The sequence below is a fragment of the Triticum dicoccoides genome, chromosome 4A (assembly GCF_002162155.2).
Source record: "Triticum dicoccoides isolate Atlit2015 ecotype Zavitan chromosome 4A, WEW_v2.0, whole genome shotgun sequence".
Classification (NCBI taxonomy): Eukaryota; Viridiplantae; Streptophyta; class Magnoliopsida; order Poales; family Poaceae; genus Triticum; species Triticum dicoccoides.
The window spans coordinates 670,085,168-670,097,499 of NC_041386.1; positions in this window are offsets into that span (position 1 = coordinate 670,085,168).

Genomic DNA, 12,332 nt, shown 5'->3' on the forward strand with positions numbered 1-12,332 from the left:
GTTTCGATGACAGTTATATTATGAGTTTATGAGTTTTGATGTACCGAAGGAGTTCGGAGTCCCGGATGAGATCGGGGATATGACGAGGAGTCTCGAAATGGTCGAGACGTAAAGATCGATATATTGGACGACTATATTCGGAGTTCGGAAAGGTTCCGAGTGATTCGGGTATTTTTCGGAGTACCGGAGCGTTACGGGAATTCGCCGGGGAGTATATGAGCCTTATTGGGCCATACGGGAATAGAGGAGAGAGGCCGAAAGGAAGGAGGCGTGCAGCCCCCCTCTGGTCCGAATTGGACAAGGGGTGCGGCCCCCCTTTCCTTCCTCCTCTCCCCCTCTTTCCCCCTTTCTCCTACTCCAACAAGGAAGGAGGGAGTCCTACTCCCGGTGGGAGTAGGACTCCCCTTGGCGCGCCCCTCCTAGGCCGGTCGCCCCCTCCCCCCTTGCTCCTTTATATACGGGGGCAGGGGGGCACCTCTAGGGAGAACACAAGTTGATCTACGGATCGTTCCTTAGCCTTGTGCGGTGCCCCCCTCCACCATATTCCACCTCGGTCATATCGTCGCAGAGTTTGGGCGAAGCCCTGCGCCGGTAGAGCATCATCATCGTCACCACGCCGTCGTGCTGACGGAACTCATCCCCGACACTTTGCTGGATCGGAGTCCGGGGATCGTCATCGAGCTGAACGTGTGCTGAACTCGGAGGTGCCGTACGTTCGGTACTTGGATCGGTCGGATCGTAAAGACGTACGACTACATCAACTGCGTTGTTATAACGCTTCCGCTTACGGTCTACGAGGGTACGTGGACAATACTCTCCCCTCTCGTTGCTATGCCATCACCATGATCTTGCGTGTACGTAGGAAATTTTTTGAAATTACTATGTTCCCCAACAGATCAAGCATGTGCATGAGTGCATCAGGCTAAACTAGCAATGGTGCAACAGGGTAGATGCAGATGCACCTCCGCCCCTGCTTCGCCGGAGGGTGCAGCGGTTACCGGTCATCTTTGTTTCGTTGATCTACCGGTGTCGAGATTTGTTTCTCTTTCTTTTTCTCTCGTTTTTATTTTGGGCTTGTTTGTGCTGCAAGCCTCAGTGAGCTGGTTGTATCGGATGGCTACTTTATAATATAAACTGGGAGAAACTCTCTACCGTCAAGCGCCTAAATCCATATTATGTAATAGTTTGCCAGCCAATTGCATATTGCAATGAAGTTTCTGGTTGTAACATCTTGGAACATTTGTATAAAAGGAAAAAAAAATCCTTCATGTGTTGTTTTTAATTAATGGATAATAATAATGCACATGCTTTCATGAGAAAAATGATTTTAAGAATTAAAAAATGCATTCCAGTGTTATTATCATTTGTAATGCAGTTTAGAATAAAGAGTTCAATATGTACCACCTTTATTTTGTGCATCAGGTGTATAGGGTCGAATTACATTTTTTATCAAAGTACATTGCAAGCGTATTATTCCAATTTTTTTTCTTATTGCCTATTTTTCAATCTATGTAAAATTTAACATGAAATCAATACAAATTTTTAAAAGCCCGTGGCAACGCACGGGTAGTCTACTAGTTGCCATAGAGAAAGAGCAACCAAGTAATGGGAATTTGGAATCTGATCAAGAAGAAGAAAATGTTGACCCCAACATCGCTGATGACATTGTAAGTGGCTCTAAGAATGTAGGTAATTCACCGAATGCACATGCATCGTCCGCTAGTGTGTTTGATGAACTACCACTTTATATGGTTGATATTTATGATCTCTTAATAATAAAGCAAGAGACGTCTTAGTTGACAAAGGGCCTATAAAAGAGGAGAATTTGTTTTCAATACCATATAGACATGTAGGAAGGCACTGTTCATATGCTTATTATAATAGGAAATTAAGCAATGGAGAGGAACATTTTATAAAATTGATATTTATTAAAAAATGTGAACAAAGTTTTTTTGCTTCTGCTTAAGACCTCCTTTGGTTAAGAGGAATCTTGTAGGAATTTCATAGGATAGGATTTTTATAGGGAAAAATCCATTAGAGCCCTTTGGTTTGTAGGAATGGAATCCTATTCCTATGGAGGAATTCTTCCTATCCTCCACATTTCATAGGAAAATAAACATTTAAACTCAATGGACAAAATCATATTATGTGAATCAAAGGGCATCTCCATCCCTATTTCTACTCATAGCATTTGAGATACATGTCATCTCATTTCCTATGACTTTTCTATTCCTATGATTTTCCTACCCTATGAACCAAAGGAGGCCTAAAGATCTTCAAGTCTAGCATTAGACCGAACCGAAGTTCCTTAGCGTATGATGGATTAGGACATTGGAGGCATATTAGTGAGAAGCTGAAAGAACAAGAAACTAGCGGCGACCATATTAATAACATACTGATCTTTGATGCATTTTAGTGTTATTGGTAATCTTTCATATATACGTATATTTATTTTACGATGTCTATATCAAGGGCTCCGCGTTTTAGTCTCGTCCTGGGCCACCAAAATCTGAGGAGCGACCCTGGGTGTGGACAAAAAATTGGGCTTTCATGATAAACAAATATTTGCCTGCACGAGAGCACAATTTTCTGCTTCTTGGGAAAAAATTGTGCTCACGTATTTGCTCAATGCTTCTTGGGGAAAAAAATGGGAAGCACTTTCTATCTATAGTCTGATAAACGTCCACCACCAGACCAGTCCAACACCGTTGATTCAACTGAAATCTAACGCCTCAGACATTGTGCTTCTTTTGTAAAAAAAAATAACATCGGTAGGAACTAACTGCCCGTAGCCCACGGACGTAAACCTCCCCCTAATATCGCCCCTAAACTCTCCCGATTCCAATTGCAGCCACACCGACCCGATCTCCTCCTCCTCGCCCAGATGGCCAGATCCACTTCTCCCCGAGCATCATGGCCACCCCACCGGCCAACTTGCCGCTGTCCATCTACACGACGCTCGTGCTGGTGGCCACTGGAGCACACAGCAAAACCCTGGAAGAGCCCATGGCCCTCCTTGGCGCCTCGTCCCCCATCGAGGTCACGGGGTTCGTGAGCGGCCCCGCCCCCGACCCATCCTGCTTACCCGCACACTGACGCAGTCCTACTTGGCGGAGATACGTACAGGTACAGTCGACTTTGCTGAGGTTTGCACTTCCATCTTTCTTTGTTGTTCCCGGTGCTTGGTCTGACGTTGTAATGAATTCGTGCATGCAGATGGTGCTTCTAATATACAATACAACTGTTTTTCATCACATGATAATTTGCTTCCACAGTTTTTCTTTTGAAACGGAGCTTAAATTGGACATAGCAGGCAAGTAATACTCATGTTCGTCCATCCTCGTCCGTTGATGCTGTTGTGGCTACAACATACACTTTGCCTCCCTCATCGCCGACCGCTGCTGCGTCGTGGCCACCGCCATGATCCTATTCGGCGCCCAACGACATGTCCATGCTGGACCGAGAGCGCGTTTCAGCACGCCCCATCGACGATCATGTACACTCGCTATCACACTATCTTACTTGTGTCATCCCTTCCCTGTTGCTCTAGCGCATTCTATTTGTCGTAGTTGTTTTCGTGCAAGGGAAAACAGTTCATCGGCATGAGAATATGTTTCTACTCCATGCAAAAAAGTGTTTCCATCACGTGAGCAATTGCTTCCTAACTTTGCTCTATAATGCTTCTTTAGTTCTTTGCTAGTACATACTCCTATAATGCTTCAATAGTAATGCTAAGATATTTTGGCTATCACTACAATGTGCTCCTTATTTTCTTCCAGTGCAAATTCTAACATCTTTGGAAGCAATGTTTGATGCATATACTCCTCCTATGTAGGAAGCAAAGTTTGTTGCACAATGTCATAAGCAATAAAGGAGTGGTGACCTTCGCTTCACCAAGGGGTTCTCTACGGCCATCGAGGGCCAGCGTGTAGATGGAGACGACAACAAGGAGGTGGCTGCTAGTGAACTTTTCCCTTAAATTCATGAAATTTTCTCTCAAATACGCGGACTTGGCACCTCTTGTCCTCCAGAACGTGAATCCACGACGCCTTGCTTCCTGATCGGTCCAGGAAGCTTTGATGGACAACCGATGGGTGGCTGAATTGCTGGCGGCCTGTCCACCTTAGGTCCGGTCCAATATGTTCATCTTTGGGACGCCGTTCAGCATGTCAGCCTCTCTGGATATTACACTGGAGAATTGGTGGCTGCCTTTGCGCGATAGAGAACCAATCAATAGGAGGAAGAGATTTGACTCTCTTGTCATGCTGATCTGCTGGAGTCTCTGGAAGCAATGCAATGCACGCGTCTTTGGCAACAGGCCATTACAGAAGAACGTATCCTCGCTCCCTGTGTTGATCATTTAGGAGCTGAAGTTGTGGAAACTTGCTGGTTGTAAAGGAGTTGACGACATGCGTGACTAGTTCTTCTGGCTAGTGTAGGAGTGGAGTTGCTGTGATAGTACCATCGACAACGTCTTGTATATTACCCTTGTTTTGTTCTATAAAAATATAGTACGCCTTTAGCGTACTCTTGAGAAAAATATATTTTTTGTGCCTGTATTTATTGATGAGTCATGTCATGGTGCTCTATATATACGGTAACGTAGTGAAAGTACATGTCAGACAAAAAAAGCATAGTGACGATCTTATCAACAAGTTGTTTTCTGGGATTTGTGCTGCATCGCTGGCTCGTGGAAACAAAATACAACAACCACGGAGGAGGTAACGAGCCGTCGGCCACGTCCAGCTACTTGCATCGGCGGTGGCAATATTACCTTCTTTGACAACCTCTTCCTTTGAGCCTTTGCGAGCTGCATCGTTCGCTTGATCTGGCCATAATAGGGTAGCTGGTTGTCTAGATCAGGGTGACCTTCCATCGACTTGATTCGCGCATCGTACATGGCAATCCAACAAGATTTGTTGACGTGAGCTATGGTGATACAACGACGACTTGCATTTCTCGATGTTGTCCATTATTGACGCGAGCTATGGTGATACAACGACGACATGTTCAATTATGGTTGTGGCAAGAATTTGAAAGTATATAGTTGTAGTCATAGTCTTCTGTTTGTTTAGGGTGGTTTTCGTGTTTCTAGGTTCTTATCTGATTGTATTTTCATATGTTGGAATAAAATAAGAAAAATACAAATATGACTGAAAAACTTGTACCAACATTTGAATTTCGTTGCGAGTGCACAACTGAGGATGATCCTTGTCGTGTTAAGAGACATCACATGCATGGGCCGGCATCATATCATGAGTACATATGTACGCACCTCCTTTCTTAAATGAAATGAATTAAAGACGATTTTCCAAGAGGAGCAGGCAGTAACCCTTCCTCATGTCCTTGGGAAGCGCCAAAAGTAACTTGAACTTGAACTGGCTCACATCACACGCAAGAACGCTATATGTTCTCAGCATGTCATCACTCGCCAAGTCACCTATCTCCCGAAGCGCCGCCAATATCTCCCCAGGAGAAGCCATGGCCGCCTTGTTATCCGATGAGTTGAGTCTATTAATAATTGTTGCCGCCGCCGTCGTGGGTGCTTGCTCATGGCGCTTTGCCGGAGGACGGCTGCTGCGAGAGGAGGCATCGAGATACTGTGAGATCATGCTGGGAATGAACTCAGGGAGAGAGCTGAAATCGTCGTCATCGTCGTAACAGACGACGGACCGCAGCTCCAGGCGCTTCGTGTCCACCTCGATCATCCATATCGCATGGTCGCCGTCAACGTCCTCCATATGGTGTCCGATCTTGTGCACCATGAAGCAGAGGACGTCGGGGTCGTCCAGGCTGACAATGGGGTACTCCGGCCTGATGCGTGGCACTCCGCCGTAGCCGGGGAGCGACCAGAGCTCGTCCGAGTCAACCATGCTGACCTTGTCCCACGTCGCCATATCGTCGTCCATCCTCAGCGTCCACGTGGTTATGTTGAAGGCGTAGCGGGAGCACGAGCAGAAGGTCACTCCCGGGGAGCCGCAGCAGCAGCGGGGACATACTTCCACGAAACTCGCTGCTCTGCCGCCATCTGTGGCGCACACTCCGCGGTAGCTCGAGCCGCTGGCGTGGTGGCGCGGCCGGCGTTCCATACGTGGCTCCACAGGGAGAGACACGTATCGCAGCTGGGGCAACTCCTCCCACGCGTCCAAGAAGATGACGCCGCGGTAGTAGTCCACCCAGTACAAGAACCGGTCACCGACGGGGATGACAGCGTCGGTCTCCCAGAAGGACACCTCCTTCCGCTTACCGTCGCCGTGGAGGACTGGAAGACGCTTAAGCTCCCACTCCCACGCGCCGGATCTGAGCAGGCAGAGCTCAGCCTCGAGCGGCGCCTCTCCTTCCGTGCCATAGAGAGTCAGCTGCGCCACCGCGAGGTCCTCGTCACCGCGTCGCAGGAGGGCAGTGGTTTCCGCAGGCATGAATCGCTTCGGCCTAGGTTTTCCCTCGTATTGAGTCTGATGGGTGAGGTGGCAAGGGGGCAGCAGCGACAGGGACGGCGGCGGCGTCGCCGGCATTGTAGACGAAGTAGTCTGACGACACTAGTGCAGAATCGGTCTTTAGTACCGGTTCGTAACGGGCTTTAGTGCCGGTTCGCCAACCGGCACTAAAGAATGGGGACTATAGGTCCCGGCCTTTAGTACCGTTTCGTCACGAACCGGCGCTAAAGTGCCACCACCTGGCACGAGCCAGGCCCGTTTGCGTGGAGGGCATTAGTACCGGTTGGTAACACCAACCGGTACTAAATGTTTGGATGTTTTTTTTTTATTTTTGCTTTAATTTTGTGTTTTCAATTTGGCTTTATTTTTCATTTAATTTTTTTTTGTTTGCTGGTATTTCACGATACTACAAATTGTACACGTTATGCATATATATTAAATAGATTTTCTCGTACGTAGAACCGCATATATATATATATACATATAATATATATCATCAAATGTGTCACACCCAACACCATTAACTATTCACACATATACACATTTATATACATATACAATTTCTACTACATGTTGCCTTGGTGCCTTCGGAGCATGATGACAAGTGGTTCATGGGGGCGGTAGCGGATAATAGTATTCTCCTTTCGGATCTATGACCTGGTCGAGCAAAAATCCGGCTATTTCTTTTTGAAGTGCTTGTATGCGGTCCGATGGTAGGAGCTTATCCCGCACCGACCTGAACTATTAAGAAGGAGATCGATATGCATGTGTGTTAGTTGTGTGACTAGATATCGATAATGGTGTGAATAGTGTTTTGACAAAAATGTACCCAGTCCTGTCTATCAGATCTGCTCCTTTCGCACGTCATCATGCGAATGTTCTCGCAAACGTAGTATGCACACAGATTATTCCCTTTCGCCTGCCTCAGGGCCTTTACGAGAATGGAATTGAATCAGATAATAATTAATCAAGCATAATAATTAATTAATGATATTGAAACAAGAATTAAAGAGATGGTAGCTAGCTAGTACTACTTAATTACTTACCTTGGGTCGATGCCAAAACAATTTTTTTGGCCATTCTTCTCGAGTCATCGCGATGAACTTTGCCCATGCCCTGCCCGCCGGCAAAGAAAATTAATAAAGGGGTTATTAAATAGTTCATATCAGGAACTAATAGTTAATAATGATTGAAATTACCTGTTGACTATCATCTTCATGATGGTGTAGTCTTTATCTTCTTTAGTTAATGAGTCTAGTAATTCAACTTTTCCTTCCTCAGCTTTAATGTCTATCAAGACCCAGTGCCAACTGCATACGCACACGTTTGCATGTCTTAATTAAGCGGGCATGTGCATAAAATTAATCAACTACCGTAAACCGTATACACTTAATTATTAACATCTAGCTAGCTAGTAAGCAAAAACAGAATTTGTAGTACAAGAAAGTGTGACTCACGGGAAGTTGTAAGGAAGTAGTATATCTTCGAAGGTATTGAGGCGCTTCAAGAACTCTAGCATGCTTTCCTCTACAGCAGCTGTACAATGGTCAATCTCGCATATGTCCTGATTAATGGTATTTGGGTCAATGAACCAAACGCCATAGCGTCCAGCTTTTTTCATTTCATACATCTTCATCCTGCATATAATACCACAGAAAAAGAATATAGTGAGGATAATTACATGTAATGATTGATCAAAATTATCACTACATAACTAGCTTGAGACTTAAGTTACAGAAAGAAATCACTTACAAACAATAGCAACTGACGATAGACTTGTCGAGTGCGTCTTGATTAAATAACTGAAATAGTTCTGGATACTCAATGGCCAAAGCTTTCTCATGGTAATAATGCTCATGCTTGACATTCACCATGAGGAACTCTCGATTGGAAATCTTGGTAATGTTCATGTACCATTGATGCAATTGATACATTCTCGTTGGGAGGTCCTTGACCTTGTCTGGATGGACCAAAGGTTTGCCCCGGACATATTGCCATGCTTTTTCCGATTCTTTAAGCGTAGGCATGGGCTCGATTTCGAGGAGTTGTCCAACAGAGATATTGAGCATTTGATCCTGCATTATATGATCCTCTATTATTACCACATCGCCATGCAGGGGAATGCTAACAGTTTGCCCATAATAATATTTGGCGCGCGTACTACTCCTCTCATGTGTTGTTGGCACAACAAGCGGGGGGATCGCTTGCGCCGCCTGTTCTCCCAACTGGGGAACGGTTTTCTAGCATTTTTTGCCAGCTGCTTGTTGGCTCGAGCTTGAGCTCGCTTCCTTCTGTAGTCGTGCTCGATGTGCCTTCCTGATTTGGCGCTCATAGTCCGAGTCAACAGGCTTGGGAGCTGGTTCTCTAGCCATACGAATGAAGTGGTCAATTACTTTCTCAGGCACTTTCTCCTTTGGCGGCGGTGCCGGTTTCGGTCCAAAATGGGCGTCCACTTGGGCTTGCACTATGGCTGTGTTTTGCTCCTTAGTCATGTCGTAAGGCCTCTGAGGAAGAGGAGCGAGGCTTGGACCATATTTATATCGCTTGCCTTCGCCTGTACTTCCTGAACTACCTCGACTCGTACCGCTACGCACCAAAGCTGCGGGATGTCTCTTCTGTGATTGCTGAGACGGCGGAGACAACTGACGTGGAGTTGGACCAGGAGAACTGTCCTGACGATGTGCCGGACTTGAAGCAGGAGGTGTGGCCTGATACGGTGCCGGACTTGCAACCGGAGAAGTGGCATGACGCTGTGCCGGGCTTGAAACCGGAGGAGTCAGCTCACGTGTTCGGGGACTTGGAGGAGGTGGCGTACTTCGAGGAGGAGGAGTCTCACGCGTTCGTGGACTTGGAGGAGAGGGAGTCTGCTGACTCGGTAGCGGACTTCGAGGAGTCAGGAGACGACGCGGTGTCGGTGGACTTCGAAAGATTATGCAATCATTTCTCCATAGGATGATACGATGTACGGCCTCTCCGAATGTGCACTCGTCTTCACCTCCAGGAATGTTAAGCGTTAGCCCCGAATATGGGTCCACCACTTCATCAACCATGACACGAGCATAGCCCTCTGGACTCGGGATGCAATGGTAGGTTGCTTCGGGGGTAACTGAAAAAGCAACGTCGTCCGCCACCTTCATGGATATGTTCTTCATTTTGGAGTGTAGCTCGCAGTTAGTGTTCTCTATGATGTCATCCACAGGGTATTTATCCAGCAGTGTGTCGCCCGGGGCAGAACCAACGTTGCTTCTCGGCATGGATGGGACGGTGCTATCCAATGCTGGATGATCATCCGCTTGCTGCTGCCGCTGCTGAGACCCCCTTTCCTGGCTAAGTGAGTCGATCTGCTGCTGCTGCTGCTGGAATTTGAGTGCCAGGTCCGCGTGCCTTGCTTCTAGGCTTTGAAGGCGTTCTGCGTCCTGCTTCCTCTGCTCCTCCTCTAGCTTCCTCTTCTTCTCCTCCTCCATCTTCTTTCTTGCACGGGACCTGTAGTCATCATTCCAGTCCGAAAAGCCCTCATACCAGGGAATAACACCCATGCCTCATGTTCTTCCCGGGTGTTCAGGATTTCCCAGGGTGCGCGTAAGCTCGTCGTTCTCTCTATTGGGCGTGAACACCCCCGCTCGAGCTTCTTCTATTGCGTTAATTATCTTTTGTTCGGCTCCTTTTAGACTTGCCTCCTTCGAAACCATGCCTGTCTTCGGGTCCAACGCCCCCCATGCGCATAGAACCAAGTTCTGCACCTAGGGGGCCAGTGCCGGGTAACCGGAGTGACCCCTGCATCCTCCATCTCTTGCTCAGACTTATCCCACTTAGGCAATGCCACCGCGTAGCCACCTGGACCCAGCCTATGAAACTGTGTCTTTCTTGCGGCATTTGCCTTGTTTTTCATCGACCGTTCCTTAGATATTTCTGAATCCTTGAAGGTCATGAAATCGTCCCAATGTTCTCTTTTCTTCTCCAGTGTTCCCTTGAAATATGGAGTCTTCCTTTAATTAGCGAGGTAGTTGGCCCATACAGTTTTCTTGTGGGTGTTGAATGCAATTGCCATCTTCTTAAGAGCAGCGGCCTTGACTTTGTCCACATCTGCTTTAGTGAAATGATCTGGTAGGGTGAAATGTTCCATCAGAGATTTCACCAGGTCTTCTTTGGCTTTGCCATCGACCCAAGTAACACCTGGACGTTTAGTCTTTCGCTCTTTCCATTCTTGAATGGAGATCGGGAGTTTGTCCTTCACAAGAACTCCGCACTGACGAGTCCACTTGTTCGCAATGTTCTTAGGCGTGAGGGGTTCACCACTAGGATTGATGGATTCGATGTGGTACTTTACACCATCCTTCAACAATCTGCCCGGGCCTCGCTTTGTCTTGCTGTCTGTAGAAGCAGATTTGCTCGATCCGGAGGGCTGAAAGAAGAAAGATCAATTCGTTAATATATCTTCAATAAAAAAACATGTGATGATCACCATGATGCATGCTTATATAAATATACCTCGCCGGTAGTGTTTGTTATTTGAAGATCACCATTGTCTGTGTCATAATCATAATCATAGTTCATGACTTCATCAGCCCGGTCGTCGAGATCGAATATCTTTTCATCACCCTCTCCGGTATTGTTAAGATATTGGGAGCCGTCATCTGCTTCATTCAGATGATCTAGCCTGTGAGGGCTGCGTATGATGTCGAACAATTCTTCTTCTCTCTCTCTGCCGGTATTGTCCGCCATAGCTTTTACTTTACTAATAATACAGAAGAAATATAAAACAATTTAGTATTCAAATTACAATGCATGGATGCAATTAATCAATAAGGAAAATCTGAATCTCAAATACATCCTCTCGAATATATAATCTCGAATACATCATCGTCTTAATATATATAATCTCGAATACATCGTCTCGAATACTATATATCGAATACATCACTGGCTAGGTACCTAATAAAGATCGAGTACTACAGAAGAATCTAGGGCGTCACTCACGGTTCCTCGGGCGCGGGCGGTGCACACCCAAAGAGAAGGAACCATCACAGGATCATATCTTCGGTCATCTGCCCAAAGAACCCGCCAAGTAGTGGAGAACCTGACGTCGTCCATAGCAGCCATGTAGCGATGGACGTGCTCATCTTCCTCCCTGACACGGCGACGCACCACCTCCGGCGGGGCCGGCTGCCTCTGCACCGAATGTGGCCCACGCGAACACCACCAAAGAAGATCAGGGTCGACGACGGGACCCGAGGTCGGGTTCCTCACCAAGCGGCGCGCCCCTCCAGGTAGCACCTCGCAGTGCCAGCCCGGCGGAGCCCAATCCCGGATATGGGTCCCCTGAAGCATGACGTCGTCGCGAACGGGTCGAGGCGAGGATGCGGGCCGGGCGTATCATCGAGAACAAATACTATATGCCCGCAAAAAGTAACATTTTTTAAATGATTGGATTGTGATAACTAAAATTCTAAATTTTATGCAAATTCTAACAATTTGGCATTAATCTAATTCATCTAACTAAAACTAATTCTAAAATTTCATGATTATATAAATAACATTTCCATAACAATTCTAATATTTATATAACTAAAAAACAGAAAAATTGCTAACATTTCTATAAATATTTCTATAACTAAAAAACAACATTTATAACATTTCTATAAAACTAACATTTCTAATATTTATATAACTAAAAAACAGAATAATTTCTAACATTTCTATAACTAAAAAACAGAAAAATTTATAACAAACAAACTAATGTGTGTAGTGTGTGTGCGTGTGTGTAGTGTGTGTGTAGTACTATGTGTGTGTGTGTGGACATTGGTGGCCGTGGCGAGCTCACCGGCGACGAAGGGGCGACGGGACGGGGCGGCGACGGGATGGGGCGGCGACGACGGGGCGACGGGACGGGGTGGC